Source organism: Schistocerca nitens, chromosome 5, assembly GCF_023898315.1.
Source record: "Schistocerca nitens isolate TAMUIC-IGC-003100 chromosome 5, iqSchNite1.1, whole genome shotgun sequence".
Lineage (NCBI taxonomy): Eukaryota > Metazoa > Arthropoda > Insecta > Orthoptera > Acrididae > Schistocerca > Schistocerca nitens.
Window position 1 is genome coordinate 242,564,001 of NC_064618.1, and position 21,809 is coordinate 242,585,809.

Sequence of the window (21,809 nt, forward strand, 5' to 3'; positions counted from 1 at the left end):
AACAAGTGTTTTTATGCAAGTGTGAAAACCAGCCACTAACAAGGAACCATAAATGTTACAGCTGAATTAATAGCAGCGTCATTTACTACATTCGCTACAGCACTAATGAAAGCACGAGTGACCTAGCTGCACCTCGTAGATCTCTGCCGGCAACCAAATGAACCGGCAGCTTACAACTGGCTCCAAGGTAAAGTTTTAGCTTCGATGAATAACTTATAATGTTCCCAAACCATTTGTCTCTATCAGTGTATTGTCTTATGAAACTGGATAAATATTTTTCAAACATACTACACTCCTGGAAATGGAAAAAGAACACATTGACACCGGTGTGTCAGACCCATCATACTTGCTCCGGACACTGCGAGAGGGCTGTACAAGCAATGATGACACGCACGGCACAGCGGACACACCAGGAACCGCGGTGTTGGCCGTCGAATGGCGCTAGCTGCGCAGCATTTGTGCACCGCCGCCGTCAGTGTCAGCCAGTTTGCCGTGGCATACGGAGCTCCATCGCAGTCTTTAACACTGGTAGCATGCCGCGACAGCGTGGACGTGAACCGTATGTGCAGTTGACGGACTTTGAGCGAGGGCGTATAGTGGGCATGCGGGAGGCCGGGTGGACGTACCGCCGAATTGCTCAACACGTGGGGCGTGAGGTCTCCACAGTACATCGATGTTGTCGCCAGTGGTCGGCGGAAGGTGCACGTGCCCGTCGACCTGGGACCGGACCGCAGCGACGCACGGATGCACGCCAAGACCGTAGGATCCTACGCAGTGCCGTAGGGGACCGCACCGCCACTTCCCAGCAAATTAGGGACACTGTTGCTCCTGGGGTATCGGCGAGGACCATTCGCAACCGTCTCCATGAAGCTGGGCTACGGTCCCGCACACCGTTAGGCCGTCTTCCGCTCACGCCCCAACATCGTGCAGCCCGCCTCCAGTGGTGTCGCGACAGGCGTGAATGGAGGGACGAATGGAGACGTGTCGTCTTCAGCGATGAGAGTCGCTTCTGCCTTGGTGCCAATGATGGTCGTATGCGTGTTTGGTGCCGTGCAGGTGAGCGCCACAATCAGGACTGCATACGACCGAGGCACACAGGGCCAACACCCGGCATCATGGTGTGGGGAGCGATCTCCTACACTGGCCGTACACCACTGGTGATCGTCGAGGGGACACTGAATAGTGCACGGTACATCCAAACCGTCATCGAACCCATCGTTCTACCATTCCTAGACCGGCAAGGGAACTTGCTGTTCCAACAGAACAATGCACGTCCGCATGTATCCCGTGCCACCCAACGTGCTCTAGAAGGTGTAAGTCAACTACCCTGGCCAGCAAGATCTCCGGATCTGTCCCCCATTGAGCATGTTTGGGACTGGATGAAGCGTCGTCTCACGCGGTCTGCACGTCCAGCACGAAAGCTGGTCCACCTGAGGCGCCAGGTGGAAATGGCATGGCAAGCCGTTCCACAGGACTACATCCAGCATCTCTACGATCGTCTCCATGGGAGAATAGCAGCCTGCATTGCTGCGAAAGGTGGATATACACTGTACTAGTGCCGACATTGTGCATGCTCTGTTGCCTGTGTCTATGTGCCTGTGGTTCTGTCAGTGTGATCATGTGATGTATCTGACCCCAGGAATGTGTCAATAACGTTTCCCCTTCTTGGGACAATGAATTCACGGTGTTCTTATTTCAATTTCCAGGAGTGTATATTCATTGCCTGCTGACTTTACTTGTTAATAATAGGGAACACTTTGAAAATAACAATAATCTTTAAACCATGAATAAACATGACTACCATTCCACACAGCTTATCTTTTTCTTGTCACAGAAAGGACAAAATTATTAAATAATAAAGTAATCAACACTTCCCCAGTGAATGAAAACTGCTAACAGATGACATTAAAATTTTAAACATAATCACACGAAAGAATGGTGTTTTATGTACACTCCCTGTTTTTCCATGTAATCTCCTTCCCGTTCCATGGCCTTCGTCCAGAGCGAAACAAGGGTGTGTATGCCCTGTCGGTGCCAGTCCTTCTCCTGGTGGCGAAGACAGTGCTTCACTATGTGAATCACCTCCTCATCGTTCTCAAAATGTCTGCCCCAAACGGCATCCTTTAATGGCCCAAACAAGTGGAAGTTCGAGGGGGCTAGGTCAGGCGTGACAGCCGTCGATGGTCTCCCCGACCGGTGCAAATCGTGGAGCCCTGCCGAACCGCCTTCTGATGACCTCACCCTCCGTGCACAGTGACTAACTGTACTTTTGTCGACAGCAGATGCTTCATAGACTTTGCACAAGGTTTGTGAACTTCTTTCACTGCAGTGAGAAATTCAATGACGGCACGTTGCTTGTAACATACATCACCTACAGACGCTACGAGAGTCACCCCAAAAGAAATGCACACTATTTTTTTAATCCATCTTTTATTCTACATTTTTGAAAGTTTTACAGTGTGCGGATACATCCTTTAGGAACAATATTTTCATTTCCCCACATAATTTCCATCCCTCTCAACTGCCTTACGCCATCTTGGAACCAGCACCTGTATACCCGCACGGTAAAATTCTGGACCAACCTGTTGGAGCAACTGTTTGGCAGCGTGCACAAGTGAGTCATCATCTTCAAACCTTGTTCCACGAAGAGAGTCTTTCAGTTTCTCAAAGAGATGATAGTCACATGGAGCCAGGTCAGGAATGTAAGGTGGGTGTTTTTGTGTTGTCCATCCGAGTTTTGTGATCGCTTCCTTGGTTTTATGACTGACATGTGGCCGTGCATTGTCGTGCAACAGCAAAACATACTGCTTTTGTCGATGTGGTCGAACACGACTCAGTCGAGCTTGAAGTTTCTTCAGTGTCACATATGCATCAGAATTTATGGTGGTTCCACTTGGCATGATGTCCGCAAGCAAGAGCCCTTCGGAATCGAAAAACACCGTAGCCATAACTTTTCCAGCAGAAAGTGTGGTTTTGAATTATTTTTTTCTTGGATGAATTTGCATGATGCCACTTCATTGATTGCCTCTTCGTCTCTGGTGAAAAATGATGGAGCCATGTTTCATCACCAGTGACAATTCTTCCAAGAATTTCATCTCCACCATTCTCGTACTGTTCCTAAAGTTCGCTGCATACCGGTTTTCTTGTTTCTTTGTGAGCCACTGTCAACATCCCGGGAACCCGCCTGGCACAAACATTTTTTAACGCCAACACTTTCAGTATTCTGCAAACACTTCCTTCCCCTATCCCAACGTCGCGTGACAACTCGTTCACTGTGATGCAGTCACCAATTCGTTAACTCTATGCACGTTGTCTGGAGTGTGTGCAGTACGAGGCCTGCCGCTGCGAGGACAATGGCTCTGAGCACTACACGACTTAACTTCTCAGGTCATCAGTCGCCTAGAACTTAGCACTAATTAAACCTAACTAACCTAAGGACATCACACACATCCATGCCCGAGGCAGGATTCGAACCTGCGACCGTAGCGGTCGCTCGGTTCCAGACTGTAGCGCCTAGAACCGCACGGCCACTCCGGCCGGCGCTGCGAGGACAATCGTCAATATTGCCGTGCCCGCTGTCATCACGTAACGTGCTTGCCCACCGACTAACTGTACTGCGATCGACAGCAGCATCTCCATATACCCTTTTCAACCTCTTGTGGATGTTTCCCACTGTCTGGTTTTCACAGCACAGGAATTCTATGACAGCATGTTGCTTCTGACGAACTTCAAGTATAGCAGTCATCTTGAAGACATGCTGCGACGGGGCTACTCACGGGAACAGGTTGAACTAAGTTTGAAAACAAGCGGGAAGGATGTATCTACACACTGTAAAACTTTCACACATGCAGAATGGAAACTGTATTTTTACAAAAATAGTGTGCATTTCGTTTGGAGCGACCCTCGTATTTTCAAATTGTCCTGCAGCTACTTTATCTGTCGGAAGTGACGGGTACTTGGCGCACTTACTCAGGTAACTTCGAATAATACATACGTAATGTTTCGCATTTGTAGCATTGTTTTCGGACGAAAAAAATCCGGTGCATTACTTTCTGGGCAAGCCTCGTAAGTCATGTTTGCTTGGAAATCGTATTTCAGAGAGGAATCTTTGAATAGGTGTGTACGTATGTTTCAGACAGCAAATTTCATTGTACTTAAATATTAATTTAAGTCGCCATCATCCAGTCATACATTAATTTAAAAAATAGGCTATATTCATAAATCAGCCGACGATTATACTCAGATGTCACCAGTACGAACCATGTGACACGCAAACAATTTGAGTATATTCCATAAACTGACAATGTGTTTCAGGAAATCACAACTCTAGAATAAAGTACTTAGTACAGAAACGAGACATACTGATTTTGTGCTAAGAGTGTTGCTTAAATTTTAGACGGCGAACGACGTAATTAACGAGTGTATCGGTGGTGGTATGGAGAGTAAGACCAGCTTAGTAGGTTAACAGATTGATGCGGAGGCTTTTTACAGACGTCAGTCGCCTGTGCAATATCGGTGGATCATGTTCCACACGGCGCGACATACTGTGCTATATCTGAAGTACGTGTGTACTTGCTGTGCTCTGGCTGTTAAAGGAAACGTACAGTAAAGTCAAACATTTAATTTTTAAATATCCTTGAACTCAGTTGTGGCTATCATATTAATGGCGATAGAAACCTGAGCTTATTGAATTATGACAATTAGTATTACGTTTCAGCAACTTTTCGTTCAATAAAGTCATATATCAACACGAAGGATTTGTCACGTTCACTGCGCTTACTGGAACTATTCCAGATGTGTGCACAAATGACCAGGAAAACAAATTCTCTGATGGTTAACAACAAGAGATGTGTTAAAAGAGGGTGTAGATGAAGTTCTGTTCCTATATTGGAGATTTAGTCAAGAGATTAAATCGTCGTCTATCGAGATGAATAAATTACATCACAACAGTCTATAGCTGAACATCAACAATATATGTCAATTGACTCTTTAGGTCTGTCTATTACAAACTATAGTCAAAATCATCCTTTCGATATCTATCACAAACCTATCTCAACCGATGTTATTACATGTAATAATTCAGGTCGCCCGGTGCAGCATAAAATGTCCTCCTTTCGGGCAATGTTCAGCAAACTGCTGAAGTAGCGTTTAAACGGGAAGAACTAAACACCTTACGATACCCTGTAATCAAAAACGTGTTTCATTTCTGTTATTGACTAAATATGTAGACCTAAACAGAAGCCTATATTCTGAACCCTGTTGACCCACTTAAGGAAAATGCTAAGCAATATTTGAAATATCTCATGTTTCCCTTCTATAGAAAGGTATCTTAGCACCATGTTTTGCAAATCTGTGTCATTGTCGTCTTAAAAACCACCAACAACCTGGTTAAAATACTAATACAAATCCTCAGAACTATCAGAATCAGATTAAAAGGATCAGGAATATATAAAATCAATGCACTGAATGTGAAGTCTGTTACAGGGACAGATCGGCGGAAGTATACAAAGAACTTACCGAAATCCAAAGGAGATAAATATCTCAGAAATCTACAGAGATGTACAACTTTGCTTCCGCTGTTTGCCGATAGATGGCGACAACGGTAAGTGGCGGTCGAAAGAAACAGATCGCAGACGTCAGGCAGTTAGCTTGGACCTCAGTCAACATAACCTTATTCAAACATTAGTCGATTTGTGTCTGTATCATAAAGTCGTTCTTGTTTTAAAATATCAGTTTTCGAGCCTAATTCTCATCATTTGCGGGAGGTGTTACTGTTTTGTTTCAATATGGAGAAAACAGCGGATGAGCGTCATCGAATGCTCTCAAGTACGCATGGTAAGGACGCTGTTAGTGAAAGAACGTGTCATGAGTGGTTTCAACGCTTCAAGAACGATGATTTTAACGTCGTAGACCGGCATAGTGGCAGAAAATAGAGTGTTTTAGAAGATGCAGAATTGGAGACATTGCTGAGTGAAGAGTAGCGTCAAACTCAAGAAGAATTGGCACGATTAGTGGGAGTGACACAGCAAGCCATTTCAAAACGTCTCAAGGCTATGGGCATGATTCCGAAAGAAGGTACTTGGGTCCCGTGTGAGCTGAAACCAAGAGACGTTGAACGGCGTTTGTGTGTTTGTGAACAGTTGCTTCAGAACCAAGAACGGGATTTCTGCATCGCATTGTGACCGGAAAATGGTTCATTACGATAACCCTAAATGCAAAAAATCATGGGGATATCCCGGCCATGCTTCAACGTCGACGGCCGAACCGAATATTCATGGCTCCAAGATCATGCTCTGCATTTGGTGGGACCAGCTCGGCGTCGTCTATTATGAGGTGTTAAAACCAAATGAAACAATCACAGGTGCTCGTTATCGAACGCAATTAATGCATTTGACAGAGCATTAAGAGACAAACGGCCGCAATACAGTGAGGGGCACGATAAAGTGGTTTTTCAGTACGACAACGCTCGACCCCACGTTGCAAAGAGGTCAGAACGTACTTGGAAACGTTAAAATGGGAAGTCCTACCCCACCCGCCGTATTCTCCAGACATTGATCCCTCTGACTATCATCTGTTTAGATCAATGGTGCACGGCCTGACTGACCAACACTTCCGATCTAATGAAGAAATCACAAATTGGATCGATCCGTGGATCGCTTCATAAGGTGAACAATGTTTTCAACGCGGGATTCGTACACTGCCCGAAAGATTGGAGAAAGTAGTGGCCTGCGATGAAAAATACTTTGAATGAAACATCTGTAGCCCATTTGTTTCATTAAAGCCTCTAATGTTGGGGAAAAAAAGGAGGAAGCAAAGTTGTGCACCTTTTATTTTTGCATGTCACCCGACTAAGGAAAAGCAAAATTGTCACAAATTCAAAAAATAACTTTACTGTTTTACGTGGAACAAACGTGCCTTAATAGAAATTCTCGAGGAAACTGATATGTGTGAATATGTGTACACGATGGGAACAAAATTATCATGAACAGAGAAAATTGAAAAAGATTAAAATCTCTTTGTTGTTGTTGTTGTTGTTGTGGTCTTCAGTCCTGAGACTGGTTTGATGCAGCTCTCCATGCTACTCTATCCTGTGCAAGCTTCTTCATCTCCCAGTACCTACTGCAACCTACATCCTTCTGAATCTGCTTAGTGTATTCATCTCTTGGTCTCCCTCTACGATTTTTACCCTCCACGCTGCCCTCCAATGCTAAATTTGTGATCCCTTGATGCCTCAAAACATGTCCTACCAACCGATCCCTTCTTATAGTCAAGTTGTGCCACAAACTTCTCTTCTCCCCAATCCTATTCAATACCTCCTCATTAGTTACGTGATCTACCCACCTTATCTTCAGCATTCTTCTGTAGCACCACATTTCAAAAGCTTCTATTCTCTTCTTGTAAAAACTGGTTATTGTCCATGTTTCACTTCCATACATGGCTACACTCCATACAAATACTTTCAGAAACGATTTCCTGACACTTAAATCTATACTCGATGTTAACAAATTTCTCTTCTTCAGAAACGATTTCCTTGCCATTGCCAGTCTACATTTTATATCCTCTCTACTTCGACCATCATCAGTTATTTTGCTCCCTAAATAGCAAAACTCCTTTACTACTTTAAGTGTCTCATTTCCTAATCTAATCCCTTCAGCATCACCCGATTTAATTTGACTACATTCCATTATCCTCGTTTTGCTTTTGTTGATGTTCATCTTATATCCTCCTTTCAAGACACTGTCCATTCCGTTCAACTGCTCTTCCAAGTCCTTTGCTGTCTCTGACAGAATTACAATGTCATCGGCGAACCTCAAAGTTTTTACTAAAAATTCGGAGTAGGTATTAATGCGTTTCAAAATATCTTTACTGTATCTCGATGTAAATGAACCTCCCTCCTTGATTACTAGAGGTGTGCCTGACCCCCTATTCTGTATCTGTCAAATTTGTAAACAGTAGACCACACTATATTGCTCGGTAAACATATCGTTTGTTGGTAAAGATGGATAGAGCCCCTTGACACTCCTCGGTCCTGGGTTCTAATACCACTACTGCTTAAATTTTGGATAAAAATCATAATCATTGTCGACCGAAGACTTTCGGCATAACAAGTCACCCACATTCTGTCAATTACGTTCTCAAAGAGGGTGGAGGAGCGGACAGAGGTCCGGGGCACTTTCCTGCCTTGGGTTGGGAAAGTGTCTCTAAAGGCAGAAGAATCAGAAATGATGGACGGTATGAGGATGCAGAAGGAAACGGAAACCACTGCATTAAAGACACGTAACGTGTATCCACAGGACATGTGGCCTGTAATTGAAGGCACATACTTTTAATAAATGTTATTTGTTATTTCTTGTTGTATTGCCACGTCTTTGTTATAGTACTGTCCCATCAAACGGGTGTTTATTGGCAAGCGTGCAAATCAGTCACCAGTAAGTAACCATAGCAAGGATACAGTTTTCTGCTACCGTGGACGTTTGGGCTGAATTAATAATAGCATTGAGTTACTACAGTCACAACAAATATAGTGATGGTGTACTGTTAATACGGTGTACACATAAACTTTACATGGTTTGCTAATCTTTTGTAAATGCATACCTTGTCTCGTTCCGCATTGCTGAAGATTCTCCTTCTTGATCTGCAGAGTATCTCAGGTGACTGAATGAATGAACGTATGAATGGTCACTGGCCACTAGACGATGAATGTGATGGAAACCATGCCAAGTTGGACCTGCACGACGCTCAACAGGCGCCTAAGGCTGGTTTAGAAAGTTCAGAGAACCGATTTTATTGACGAATCTACGAATCCTCCGCAATATCCACCAAGGTAGAATACACTCGGGTGTCGAACTCAGGTGACGAAAGTTATGGGGTAGTGATATAGACATACGCAGATGGCGGTAGTATCGTGTAGACAAGGTACAAAAGGGGAGTGCAGTGGCGAAGCTGTCATTTGTACTCAGATGATTCATGTGAAAAGATTCCCGACGTGATCATGGCCGCATGACTAGAGTTAACAGACTTTGAACGCATTGTGGTAGCTGGAGGTAGACGCATCGAACGTTGGATTTCGGAAATAGTTAGATAATTCAATATGCAGAGATCCACCGTGCCAAGAGAAATTTCAGGCATTATCTCTCACCACGGACAACGCAGTGATCGACGGCCTTCACTTAATGACCGAGAGCAGCAGCGTTTGCGTAGAGTTGTCAGTGCTAACAGACAAGCAACACTGAGTGACATAACAGCATAAATAAATGTGAAACATACGAGGAAGGTATCCAGTAGGGCAGTGCGGAGAAATTTTGTGCTAATGGTTCAAAATGGTTCAAATGGCTCTGAGCACTATGGGACTTAACATCTGTGGTCATCAGTCCCCTAGAACTTAGAACTACTTAAACCTAACTAACCTAAGGACCACACACAACACCCAGTCATCACGAGGCAGAGAAAATCCCTGACCTGTGCTAATGGACTATGGCAGCAGACGACAGACGCGAATGCCTTTGCTAGCAGGACGACACCGCCTGCAGCGCCTCTCCTGGGCTCGTGAACATATAGGTTGGATCCTAGCACTCACTCAGTCTTCAGGCCACGAGTGGCCGACCGGGACCATCCGACCGTCATGTCATCCTCAGTGGAGGATGAGGATAGGAGGGGCGTGGGGTCAGCACACTGCTCTCCCGGTCGTTATGATGGTATTCTTGACCGAAGCCACTACTCTTCGGTCGAGTAGCTCCTCAATTGGCATCACAAGGCCGAGTGCGCCCCGAAAAATGGCAACAGCGCATGGCGGCCTGGATGGTCACCCATCCGAGTGCCGACCACGCCCGACAGCGCTTAACTTCGGTGATCGCACGGGAACCGGTGTATCGACTGCGGCAAGGCCGTTGCCCCGGTTGGACCCTAGAGGACTGGTAAACCGTGGTATGGTCAGGTAAGTCCTATTTCAGTTGGTAAAAGAAGATGGTAGGATCAACAAGGCACAGTGGAAGCTGGTTGCTGCTCCATAATGGTGTGGGCTGTGTTTACATGGAATGGACAGGGTCCTCTGGTGATGTTCGGCTACTTGGAGACCTTTAGCAGCCATTCAAAAAAAAATGTTCAAATGTGTGTGAAATCTTATGGGACTTAACTGCTAAGGTCATCATTCCCTAAGCTTACACACTACTTAACCTAAATTATCCTAAGGACAAACCCACACACCCATGCTCGAGGGAGGACTCGAACCTCCGCCGGGATCAGTCGCACAGTCCATGACTGCAGCGCCCCAGACCGCTCGGCTAATCCCGCGCGGCTTTGCAGCCATTCACGGACGTCATGTTCTCAAACAACGATGCACTTTTAATGGATGACAATGCGCCATGTCACCGGCCCACAATTTTTCGCTACTTGTTTGAAGAATATTCGGGACAATTCGAGCGAACGGTTTGGCCACACAGATAGGCTGGCATGAATCCCATTTACGGGACATAATCGAAGTATCAATCCGTGCACAGCATTCTGCACCGGCAACACTCTCGCAGTTCTGGACAGCTATATAGGCAGCATGGCTCAACATTTCTGCAGGGGACTTCTAACGACTTGTTGAGCCCATGCGACATGGGGCTGCTGCACTGTGCAGAACAAAAAGGATATCCGACACGATATTGGGAGGTATCCCATGACTTTTTTCACTTCAGCGCAGGGCTGGTAACAATTCGCTCACTTACATATGCAAGTGCTTGGCGAAATAGTAATAATGTGATGGCAAACACAGCATTTCCAGGTCTATCTCGAAATCAGTGGCGTTATCGTTTGTTCTTTGTGCTAAAGCTGTTCTTAGCTGTCAGCCCTTTGTGATTGTAATGGTGTTGTACCGATCGCCATGTCGGACTTTGCAAACCTCCAACAAGCGAAAATTGTCAGTTATCGATTAATTCTGGCGTCTAGAGCCAATGATTCCATGTACTGTTCTGGTCAAAGTTTCATCTACTAAATACAGTAGTATAAGAAAGCCTGAGAGGTTAGCATTAAACAGGACTTTTACCTCTAGAATTGAGTGAAGGATCCAGAAACATACTTCACCCGTCTACGTATCGCTTCCGTAGCGACAGTAAATGTGGACCGAGAAAAAACCATAACGTTTGTTACAGGGCTACGTACCCCTGCCACGAAGCTCACTGCTAAGCTTAAGACGTAGTCACAGAACACAGCGTATACGAAAACATTCTTGGTAGAGCTCTTGCCGGTAAACTTTTGTAAGCTGGTTTATCTATTCGTTCGGCAGTCTTTACGCCTTTGTTTTGGCTGGAAGCCAGTTACGGTCGCAGCGTGTGTGTGTTTGCTCACTACATTGTTTTGGAGTCATATTGCAGATGGTGAGAGTGTCAAGCCCGGAATGCCGATCACTGCCAACATGTAAGGTATTCTGTCGAGTCAATTTTTAAGCAGCGTCATGCCTTACGTCGTGTTTAGGTATGGAGAATAAGAGATATATATATATATATATATATATATATATATATATATATATAACAGTGTTGTCCTTAACTACAACACTAGAGGGACAAATAACCTTTTGGCTCAGCAAGGAATTCAGTATGCGGCAAAATTTTTTTAATGTTTGGCAAATAATATGAAATGTCTTACAGGCAGCGAATCAAGTTTGCAGTATAATTTAAAATCATTTCTCCTGGACAATTCTTTCTATCCCATTGATGAATTTCTACTTAAAAGTGGTATCCAATACAAAAAGTATAGTCGCATGAGAAGGACTATCATTGTAAATACGAGGGCGGTTCAGAAAGTAACCTCCGATTGGACACAGTGCGGGTTGTGGGGGGAGTAGCGACGCCATCTGTGCGTTCACGCACTCAACAGGTCAGTCAGCATCAAGCCGTGGTCGAGTGAACGTCGTACCTGCGCTAGTTTAGTTTTTGTGGCAGTTTGAAATGTGTGCTGCAATAGAAAACCCCGCCAAATGTGAAGTGCGTGCTGTCATAAGGTTTTTTACAGCCAAAGGATATTCTGCAGCAGCTATTCATCGTGAGCTTTGTGCCGTGTACGGACCAAGAGTTATGAGTGAAGGAGTTGTCCGTGAATGGGTACGTTTATTTAAAAGTGGACGAGAAAACGTTCATGATGAAGAGAGGAGTGGTAGACCATCATTGGTGACTGACGAACTCGTTCAGACAGTTGATGCAAAAGTTCGTGAAAATCGACGTTTCTCAATGTCGGAGTTGTCTACTGGTTTTCCACAGATTTCTAAGACTCTCTTGTACGAGATAGTGACAGCAAGATTGGGTTACCGTAAGTTCTGTGCACGATGGGTGCCCAAAATTCTTACCGACCACCACAAAACTCAAAGAATGGCCTCTGCATTAGACTTTCTGTCACGTTATGAGGACGAAGGAGAACCATTGTTAAACAGAATCGTGACCGGTGACGAAACCTGGATTAAGTACGTGAACCCTGAGACAAAAGAACAATCAAAGATGTGGGCACATTCAAATTCGCCTACCAAACCAAGAAAAGCCTCGCAAGATTTTTCTGCCAGAAAACTGATGGCAACGGTGTTTTGGGATGCCAAAGGGGTGTTGTTGGTTGAATTCATGGAACGTGGTACGACCATTAATCAAGACGTGTACTGTGAAACAATAAAAAAGTTACGACGGGCTATACAGAACAAACGCCGTGGTATGCTGACTTCCGGTATCGTTTTTTTGCACGATAACGCCCGTCCTCACTCTGCTCGCAGAACAACGGCCCTTCTTGAGTCCTTCAAGTGGGACGTTATCAACCATCCACCTTACAGCCCAGACCTGGCGCCAAGTGATTATCACCTCGTCATGCATTTGAAGAAATGGCTCGGGTCACAGCGGTTTGATGACGACGAAGAGCTCAAAGATGCGGTCACAGGCTGGCTCCAGGCACAAGCGGGTGATTTTTATGCAGAAGGAATTTCAAAGCTTGTGAAGAGATACGATAAGTGCCTCAATCGCTATGGAGACTATGTAGAAAAATAGTGCAAAGATGTAGTTGTAAGATGTATATATTAAAATATTTTTATTTAACTTGGTGTATTTTTTTAAATCAACCGGAGGTTACTTTCTGAACGGCCCTCGTATATGGGAAAGTGGAGTCATACCAGCAGATTGGAAAACCGCTTTGATTCACCCTCTACACAAAAAGGGCGACAAGACCGGTCCCAACAACTATCGAGGCATTTCACTCCTACCAGTCGCTTGAAAAGTGCTCTCACGTGCTCTTCTCACCAGATTAGAACAACAGACAGAACATAGGATCGGTGAATATCAGACAGGCTTCCGCCCACATCCATCCTGCGCAGAACAGATCACCATCAATCGAACCGCACAGTAGTCAGCTTCGTAGATTTCAAGAAAGCATGTGACTCGATTCATCGCACTAGTCTGTCCAATACACTTCGTGAATATGATGTAGATAACAAAACTACTTCATTAATTGAGCAGACGTTAACAGACACAACCTCAAAAGTAAAATTGATGGAATTAGTATCTGAACCTTTTCAAATTAGGACAGGATGGAGACAGGGTGATGGGTTGTCCCCACTCCTCTTTAACCTGGTACTGGACAAGAGTACCAAGACGTGGGAGGAAGAAATACCTGTAGTAAATATGGGAACAAAGGACAAACGAATCGACATAAAATGCCTTGCTTTTGCTGATGACCTAGCAACAATTACGCGGACTCCCGAGGAAGCCAAATATGCCATCGAGAAACTTAATGACGTTGCCATTAAAACCGGACTCCAAATTTCTTACGAGAAAATACAATTCATGGACTCCAAAAGTTCAAATCTGAAACCACTTGCAACAAAATATGGTGACATCAAACAAGTTATGCACTTCAAGCGCTTGCGTGAAATGATCAGCAACACTGGCAACGAAAAAGTAGCTCACAAAACACGAGCAGAAAGATTACGTAAAGCTTATACAATGACCTGGATCACATAAAATAAGAAAGCGCTATTCACTCAAGCCAGACTTCACTACTATCATACAGTCACTCATCCAGAAGGGCTCTACGCAACTGAAACATCATCATTAACCATCAACATCAAGGACATTGACAAAATGGAAAGGCAAATACTCAGGAAAATATTCAGACCCAAGATTCAAAATGGTATCTGGATGCGCAAAAGCTCTGAAGAACTGTACTCAAGGACTGAACGTTTCACGTCAGTTGTACGGAAAAGACGATTGAAATTCTACGGACATTTATCAAGAATGGACGCCTCTAGAATGACCAAGAAAATCTTCCTTATCATCAAAGGAACTCGCCAAACCAGGGCACGCTGGCTAACAGAAACCCTAAATAACCTCACGGAACTCAGTATTGACCCACTAGAAACCACACGGACTCGTACAGACAGAAAATCAACTCTCATAAGTTTACAACCAAAAATCCGACGGAAAAGAATCTGAAATTGAAAACGTATGGACACAGGAAAGAAGACAGGCTCATAGTGAAAGGATGGGAAAGTTTTGGGAAGAAAAGAAGAACAAGACAGCTAAGAAGAACAGTGCTAATTAATGGTTCCGCGTGCTCGTTGGACGGCGAAACGAATATATATATACTGACTCGTTCCAATTCATGATTTATGGAACATGTAAATAACTAACTGACTAGCTCACAACCTTTCATGAAGCGTTTTGCAAGTTCATTGGTGTACTTTAGCCTTTTTTAATCTCAGTCTAGGTTACGAGTGTTGCTCATATCTCAATTAACCTTTTGTATGTCGGGTTGTATGAGTTCTAGTGACCAACTAATGAAAATAGTTTGTTGCCTTGAAGAAAGGATATAGTTCAACAGGCCATCGACGTCGAGGTCATTAGAGACGAAGTTATAGATGAGCTGGAAAAAGTTGGGGTAAGGAATGAGGCGCAGTTATTGGAAAAGAACCATCTGCAATTCTGGATTAAGCGTATTAAAGAAACTACCAGTTGCAATTCTAGGCATGACTTGGAATTTTCCTCTTTTTGAATACCAATCACTGTCTTAACCACGCCGTCACCTTCCTCTGTGGGATTAAATGATTGTAAAAGCGGACGCCAAATTTGCCAGAGGGAACACTGAAGAGAAAAAATATCTTCATTGTAACATACGTCTTTACACATGCAGAGTGAAGACAAGCTTGACTAATGACTAACACCTATATCCAGATAAATAAACCGCAAGCCACAGTATCGTGTATGGCAATTGATACCATGTACCATTACCAGCCATTTCCTTTCCTACTCCACTTGCAAATGAAGCGAGGCAAACACTATTGTCTACATGCCTCGGTACGGGCAGAAATTGCTTTTATCTTATCTTCGTGGTCCTTACACGAAATGTACGTTGGCGTCAGTAGAATCTTTCTCCAACCAGCTGTAAATCCTTGCACTCTAAATTTTTCCGGTAGTGCTTCGCGAAAATACAGGCGCCTTCCCTCCAGGGATTTCCATTAGAGTTCACGAAGAATTTCCGTAACACTTGCATGTTGATCGAACCTACCAGGAATAAACCTAGCAGCATGCCTCTGAATTGCTTCGATGTCTCCTTTTGATCCGACCTGATGGTGATTCCAAACACTCCTAGCAGTACTCAAGAATGGGTCACACTATTGCTCTGTGCGTTGTCCCTTTTTAGGTCTGGATAACCATATCGTGCTATTCAATAGGCCACGTGGTTACTCTGTAAAGTCGCACTACTGCAAAGGATTATGCGACCATTTTGACTGATCAGCTCCATCCTATGGTACAAAGTTCTTTCTCCTTCTATGTTCCCAAAAGACAGGCCCCTGGTCACATAGTTCTCATCGTTCAGGATTTATTTTTTCAGCACGAGGCTGAACTGTCGCATCTCCCCTGGCCACGACACTCTGCAGACCTCAATGTTGCTGCCTACTTTGGAGAAAAGAGTGAGTGATCACTACCAACATCCATCAACGTTACCTGAACGTGACACAATTTGGCAGAAAGAATGTCATAAGACTCCCATGAAAAACACCCAGCACCTGTATTTATCCGACGGCCGGTGTGGTCTAGCGGTTCTAGGCGCTTCAGTCTGGAACCGCGCGACTGCCAAGGTCGCACGTTCGAATCCTGCCTCGGGCATGGATGTGTGTGATGTCCTTAGCTTAGTTAGGTTTAAGTAGTTCTAAGTGCTAGGCGACTGATGACTTCAGACGTTAAGTCCCATAGTGCTCTGAGCCATTTGAACCATTTTTTGTATTTATCCATTCGGAGACGATTGGCAGCTGTCTTGATTGCCAACGGTCTTCCTACACTGTATGAGGCATTTTAGTGTGTTGTGTTTTTGTGTTTCCATTTTTTTGTCCACCCTATGCATATACTGCGCAAATCTTCATATGGTGCATGGTGGAGAACACCTTGTGCCACTATTAGTCATTCCTTTTTAGTTCCACTCCCAAATGGAGCAAGAGAAAATGGCAAAAGGTTCACCGAGACACCGTAGAACTACACTACCGGCCATTACAATTGCTACACTAAGAAGAAATAGATGATAAACTGGTATTCATTGGACAAATTTATTATACAAGAACTGACATGTGATTACATTTCCACCCAATTTGGGTGCATAGATCCTGAGAAATCAGTACCCAGAACTAAACTTCTGGCCATAATAACGACCTTGATACGCCTGCGCATTGAGTCAAACAGAACTTGGATGGCGTGTACAGGTATAGCTGCCCATGCAGTTTCTACACGATACCACAGTTCATCAAGAGTAGTGACTGGCGTATTGTGACGAGCCAGTTGCTCGGCCACCATTGACTAGATGTTTTCAATTGGTGAGAGATCTGGAGAATGTACTGCCCAGGGCAGCAGTCGAACATTTTCTGTATCCAGAAAGGCCCGTACAGGACCTGCAACATGCGGTCGAGCATTATCCTGCTGAAATGTAGGGTTTCGCAGGGATGAATGTAGGGTTGAGCCACGGGTCGTAACACATCTGAAATGTAACGTCCACTGTTCAAAGTGCCGTCAATGCGAACAAGAGGTGCCCGAGACATGTAACCAATGGTACTCCATTCCATCACGCCGGGTGATACGCCAGTATGGCGATGACGAATACACGCTTCCAATGTGCGTTCACAGCGATGTCGCTAAACACGGATGCGACCATCATGATGCTGTAAACAGAACCTGGAGTCATCCGAAAAAATGACGTTTTGCCATTCGTGCACCCAGGTTCGTCGTTGAGTACACCATCGCAGGCGCTCCTGTCTGAGATGCAGCGTCAAGGGTAACCGCAGCTAATCGCAGCCATGGTCTCTGTGCTGATAGGCCATGCTGCTGCAAACGTCGTCGAACTGTTCGTGCAGATGGTTGTTGTTTGGCAAACATCCCCATCTCTTGACTCGGGGATCGAGACGTGGCTGCACGATCCGTTACAGCCATGCGGATAAGATGCCTGTCATCTCGAATGCTAGTGATACGAGGCCGTTGGGATACAGCACGGCGTTCCGTATTACCCTCCTGAACCCACCGATTCCATATTCTGCTAACAGTGATTGGATCTCGACAAACGCGAGCATCAGTGTCGCGATACGCTAAACTGCTATCGTGATAGGCTACAACCCGACATTTTTCAAAGTCGGAAACGTGATGGTACGCATTTCTCCTCCTTACACGAGGAATCACAACAACGGAAAAAGGCACACTTAAATCTTTCCGTACGAACTCTGATCCCTCTTATTTTATGAAAATGATCACCTTCTTATGTAGCCTGGCGTCAAGAAAATATTTACGCATTCAGAGAAGAAGGCTGATGACTGAAATTTTGTGAAGATACCTCGCAGCAACGAGAAACGCCTTTGTTTTAATGATTGCCGCTTCAATTGACTTACCATATCTGTGATACTCTCTCCCCCATTTTGCGATAATACAAAACGATTTGTCCTTCTTTGGATTTTTTCGATATCCTCCGTCATCCTATTTGGTAAGTTTACCACACTGCACAGCAGACCTATTGCATCTTCTAAGTGTTTTGCCAATAAAACGCAGTGTTTGATTTTCCTTCCTCGCAACACTGTGTATGTGATCGGTCCAATGTAAGTTGTTCGTAATTGTACGAGTATTTCCTAGGTATATGATTGCATTGACAGAATGATGATCTATGTGGTTTACCGTGTAATCGAAGTTTAACGGATTCCTTTTAGTACTCATGTGGATAACCTCACACTTTTCGTTATTTAGACTAAACTGTCACTTTCGGAAACATACGGTTATCGCACCTAAGTCAATTTTCAATTGGTTTTGTTCTTCTGATGACTTTACTACACGGTAAACGACAGCATCCTTTACAAACAGTGCAAGAGGGTTGTTGAAATTGCCTCCTAAGTACAGATCAGGAACAGAGGGCTTATAACATTTCCTTGAGGAACGCTACATATCACGTCTGTTTTTCTCGATGACTTTCTGGTAGTTACTACAGACTGTGACCTTCCTGACAGGAAACCACGATTCCAGTCGCACAACTGAGGCGATTTTTCATAGGCGCGCAATTTGATTAGACGTCTCATGTAAGGAACGTTGTCAAAAGCCTTGTGGAAATCTGGAGATATGTAAACAATATGGGATTCTCTGTTGATACCATCATTACTTCGTGCGAATAAAGGACTAGTTGTGTTTCACAACAACGAAATATTCAGAATCCATGCTGATTTGTGTCAACAGACCATTTTCTTCGATGTAATTCGTAGTGTTCTAACACAATATATCTTCCAAAATCCTGTTGCATATCGCCATCATTTATATGGGTCTTTAACTCATCGGATTATTCCTCTCTTGAATACAGGTGTGACTTTTGCAACTTTCTAATCTTTCAGTACGGATCTTTCGTCGCGCGAGTAGTTGTACAGTCTTGCTCAAAAGTATCCGAACGACCTGAATTGCATTTCGCCTGATTCGCATGCAACCAGCATAACGCAGCTGTCTAGCAGGTCCTCTAATCGCTACTTGGTACAGTGGTTTGACTATTGAAAATGGTTCCAACAAGTCACCACTAGAAAACACTGCTCTGTATCGCAGTAACTCATGATGAAAAGTAATACCACGATGCTACAAATATCAGGGAACACCTTATCACAGATAAGACTGTCCTTAAGGCTTGTAAGCTCACGTTTATTACAATAAATGACATACCTGAAATGTTACCACTCTCATTATTACGTCAGATAGGTAATGCACGTAGCTAGTTCGTCGTATTCATGATTTCCTCTTCAAAGTAACATACAGTACTTATTATTTAACACAAAATGACATTAAAAATTTAAGTTATTCACTAGCAGTTAGTTGAGAATGTGTATAAACTTCAAATGACACGACAAACCGTGTCGTTCTGAATATGGATTCAAACCCAGGTCAGGCAGACTAAGCAAAGATTTCGTGACTGACGCAAACTAACAGTCATTCCTGATTGGGCATACAGAGAGTGATATACATCGATTTTAGACAGTATCAATTAGCAAATATCAACTTTAAATTACATAACGCAAACATTTTTAACGGACGCGAATTCCTCCCCAGCATCTCTTGTCCCTGTTAACGAACTACGAGAGATGTTAAATATTGCTTTTTCACAAGTAACTTACTTGAAATGCCGTGAGGTAAAGCTTTGTGTTGGACAGGGATTCGAACCCAGAACCTAATCGGATTGATATCGAAGCACAATCAACTGTGACATATCGGATTTTCTCGGCAGTAGCTATATGTTTTAACTGAAATGACGAGACGAAACATTAATTTTTTCCTTCCCAGGACTCCAACCCGGCACCTAGCGCTGTTATATTCTAGAGAAAACGAACGTTAAATATGGGTTTGTTGCACCAGCAACGACATGTGAGCATGTTTGAACTAGAAATAATATGACGAAGAGTTCAGTGCTCACTGGGAATAGAGCCCCACACATATCGTTGTTGACTACACACAAAGAGACGTCAGCTACCGAATTTTTCTCCACCAGCAGCTCGGAATAACATCTTGAACTTACAGTGATCTCGCAAATAGTTCTGTGTCCCACTGGGAGTCAAAAACGTCAGATATCGTTAGTGTTGACAACGAATGAAAAAACATTAAAAATCAAAATTATTATCCACCAGCAGATAGGTGTTCTCATGCTAGAGCTTGATGATACATAATGGAATCTTTACTGCTGGGCCAGGATTCGAACCCATTCACACGTAATATGTGGAGATGTTGAGGAATCTGCAGTTCTGAACAAACAACAAATTGTAGCCGAGCTGTATTGCCACGAAGGGATCAAATTCTGCGTTAAGGGCGGTCTGAGTTGCATTCTCAGTTCAGAACTACTTTTATCGACATACAGAAGCTCAGATAAAAAATGGAATAAGTGTCCTGTGACCCTACATAGCGTTTGTTTCGTCACTAGAAATAAATAACTAGTATAAGAAAGGTTACTGGTGATACAGTTCCTACATGTCGCCACTCCAGACTTTATCTACATCTACATCATCTACATCTATACTCCGCGAGCCACCTTACGGTGTGTGGCGGAGGGTACTTATTGTACCACTATCTGATCCCCCCTTCCCTGTTCCATTCACGAATTGTGCGTGGGAAGAACGACTGCTTGTAAGTCTCCGTATTTGCTCTAATTTCTCGGATCTTTTCGTTGTGATCATTACGCGAGATATATGTGGGCGGTAGTAATATGTTGCCCATCTCTTCCCGGAATGTGCTCTCTCGTAATTTCGATAATAAACCTCTCCGTATTGCGTAACGCCTTTCTTGAAGTGTCTGCCACTGGAGCTTGTTCAGCATCTCCGTAACGCTCTCGCGCTGACTAAATGTCCCCATGACGAATCGCGCTGCTTTTCGCTGGATCATGTCTATCTCTTCTATTAATCCAACCTGGTAAGGGTCCCATACTGATGAGCAATACTCAAGAATCGGACGAACAAGCGTTTTGTAAGCTACTTCTTTCGTCGATGAGTCACATTTTCTTAGAATTCTTCCTATGAATCTCAACCTGGCGCCTGCTTTTCCCACTATTTGTTTTATGTGATCATTCCACTTCAGATCGCTCCGGATAGTAACTCCTAAGTATTTTACGGTCGTTACCGCTTCCAATGATTTACCACCTATGGCATAATCGTACTGGAATGGATTTCTGCCCCTATGTATGCGCATTATATTACATTTATCTACATTTAGGGAAAGCTGCCAGCTGTCGCACCATTCATTAATCCTCTGCAGGTCTTCCTGGAGTACGTACGAGTCTTCTGATGTTGCTACTTTCTTGTAGACAACCGTGTCATCTGCAAATAGCCTCACGGAGCTACCGATGTTGTCAACTAAGTCATTTATGTATATTGTAAACAATAAAGGTCCTATCACGCTTCCTTGCGGTACTCCCGAAATTACCTCTACATCTGCAGATTTTGAACCGTTAAGAATGACATGTTGTGTTCTTTCTTCTAGGAAATCCTGAATCCAATCACAAACCTGGTCCGATATTCCGTAAGCACGTATTTTTTTCACTAAACGTAAGTGCGGAACCGTATCAAATGCCTTCCTGAAGTCCAGGAATACGGCATCAATCTGCTCGCCAGTGTCTACGGCACTGTGAATTTCTTGGGCAAATAGGGCGAGCTGGGTTTCACATGATCTCTGTTTGCGGAATCCATGTTGGTTATGATGAAGGAGATTTGTATTATCTAAGAACGTCATAATACGAGAACACAAAACATGTTCCATTATTCTACAACAGATTGACGTAAGTGAAATAGGCCTATAATTATTCGCATCTGATTTATGACC

At 43.9% G+C, this 21,809-nt stretch overlaps 1 protein-coding gene and 1 pseudogene across 2 annotated transcripts in view; both read right to left on the reverse strand.

The window, feature by feature from the left end:
• The window catches only part of LOC126259774 (probable metabolite transport protein CsbC), a 198,155-nt gene that overhangs the window by 163,326 nt on the left and 13,020 nt on the right, over positions 1–21,809 (reverse strand). The gene's annotated exons all lie outside the window — the stretch shown is intronic.
• On the reverse strand, positions 9,775–9,892 carry LOC126261271 (5S ribosomal RNA; annotated as a pseudogene).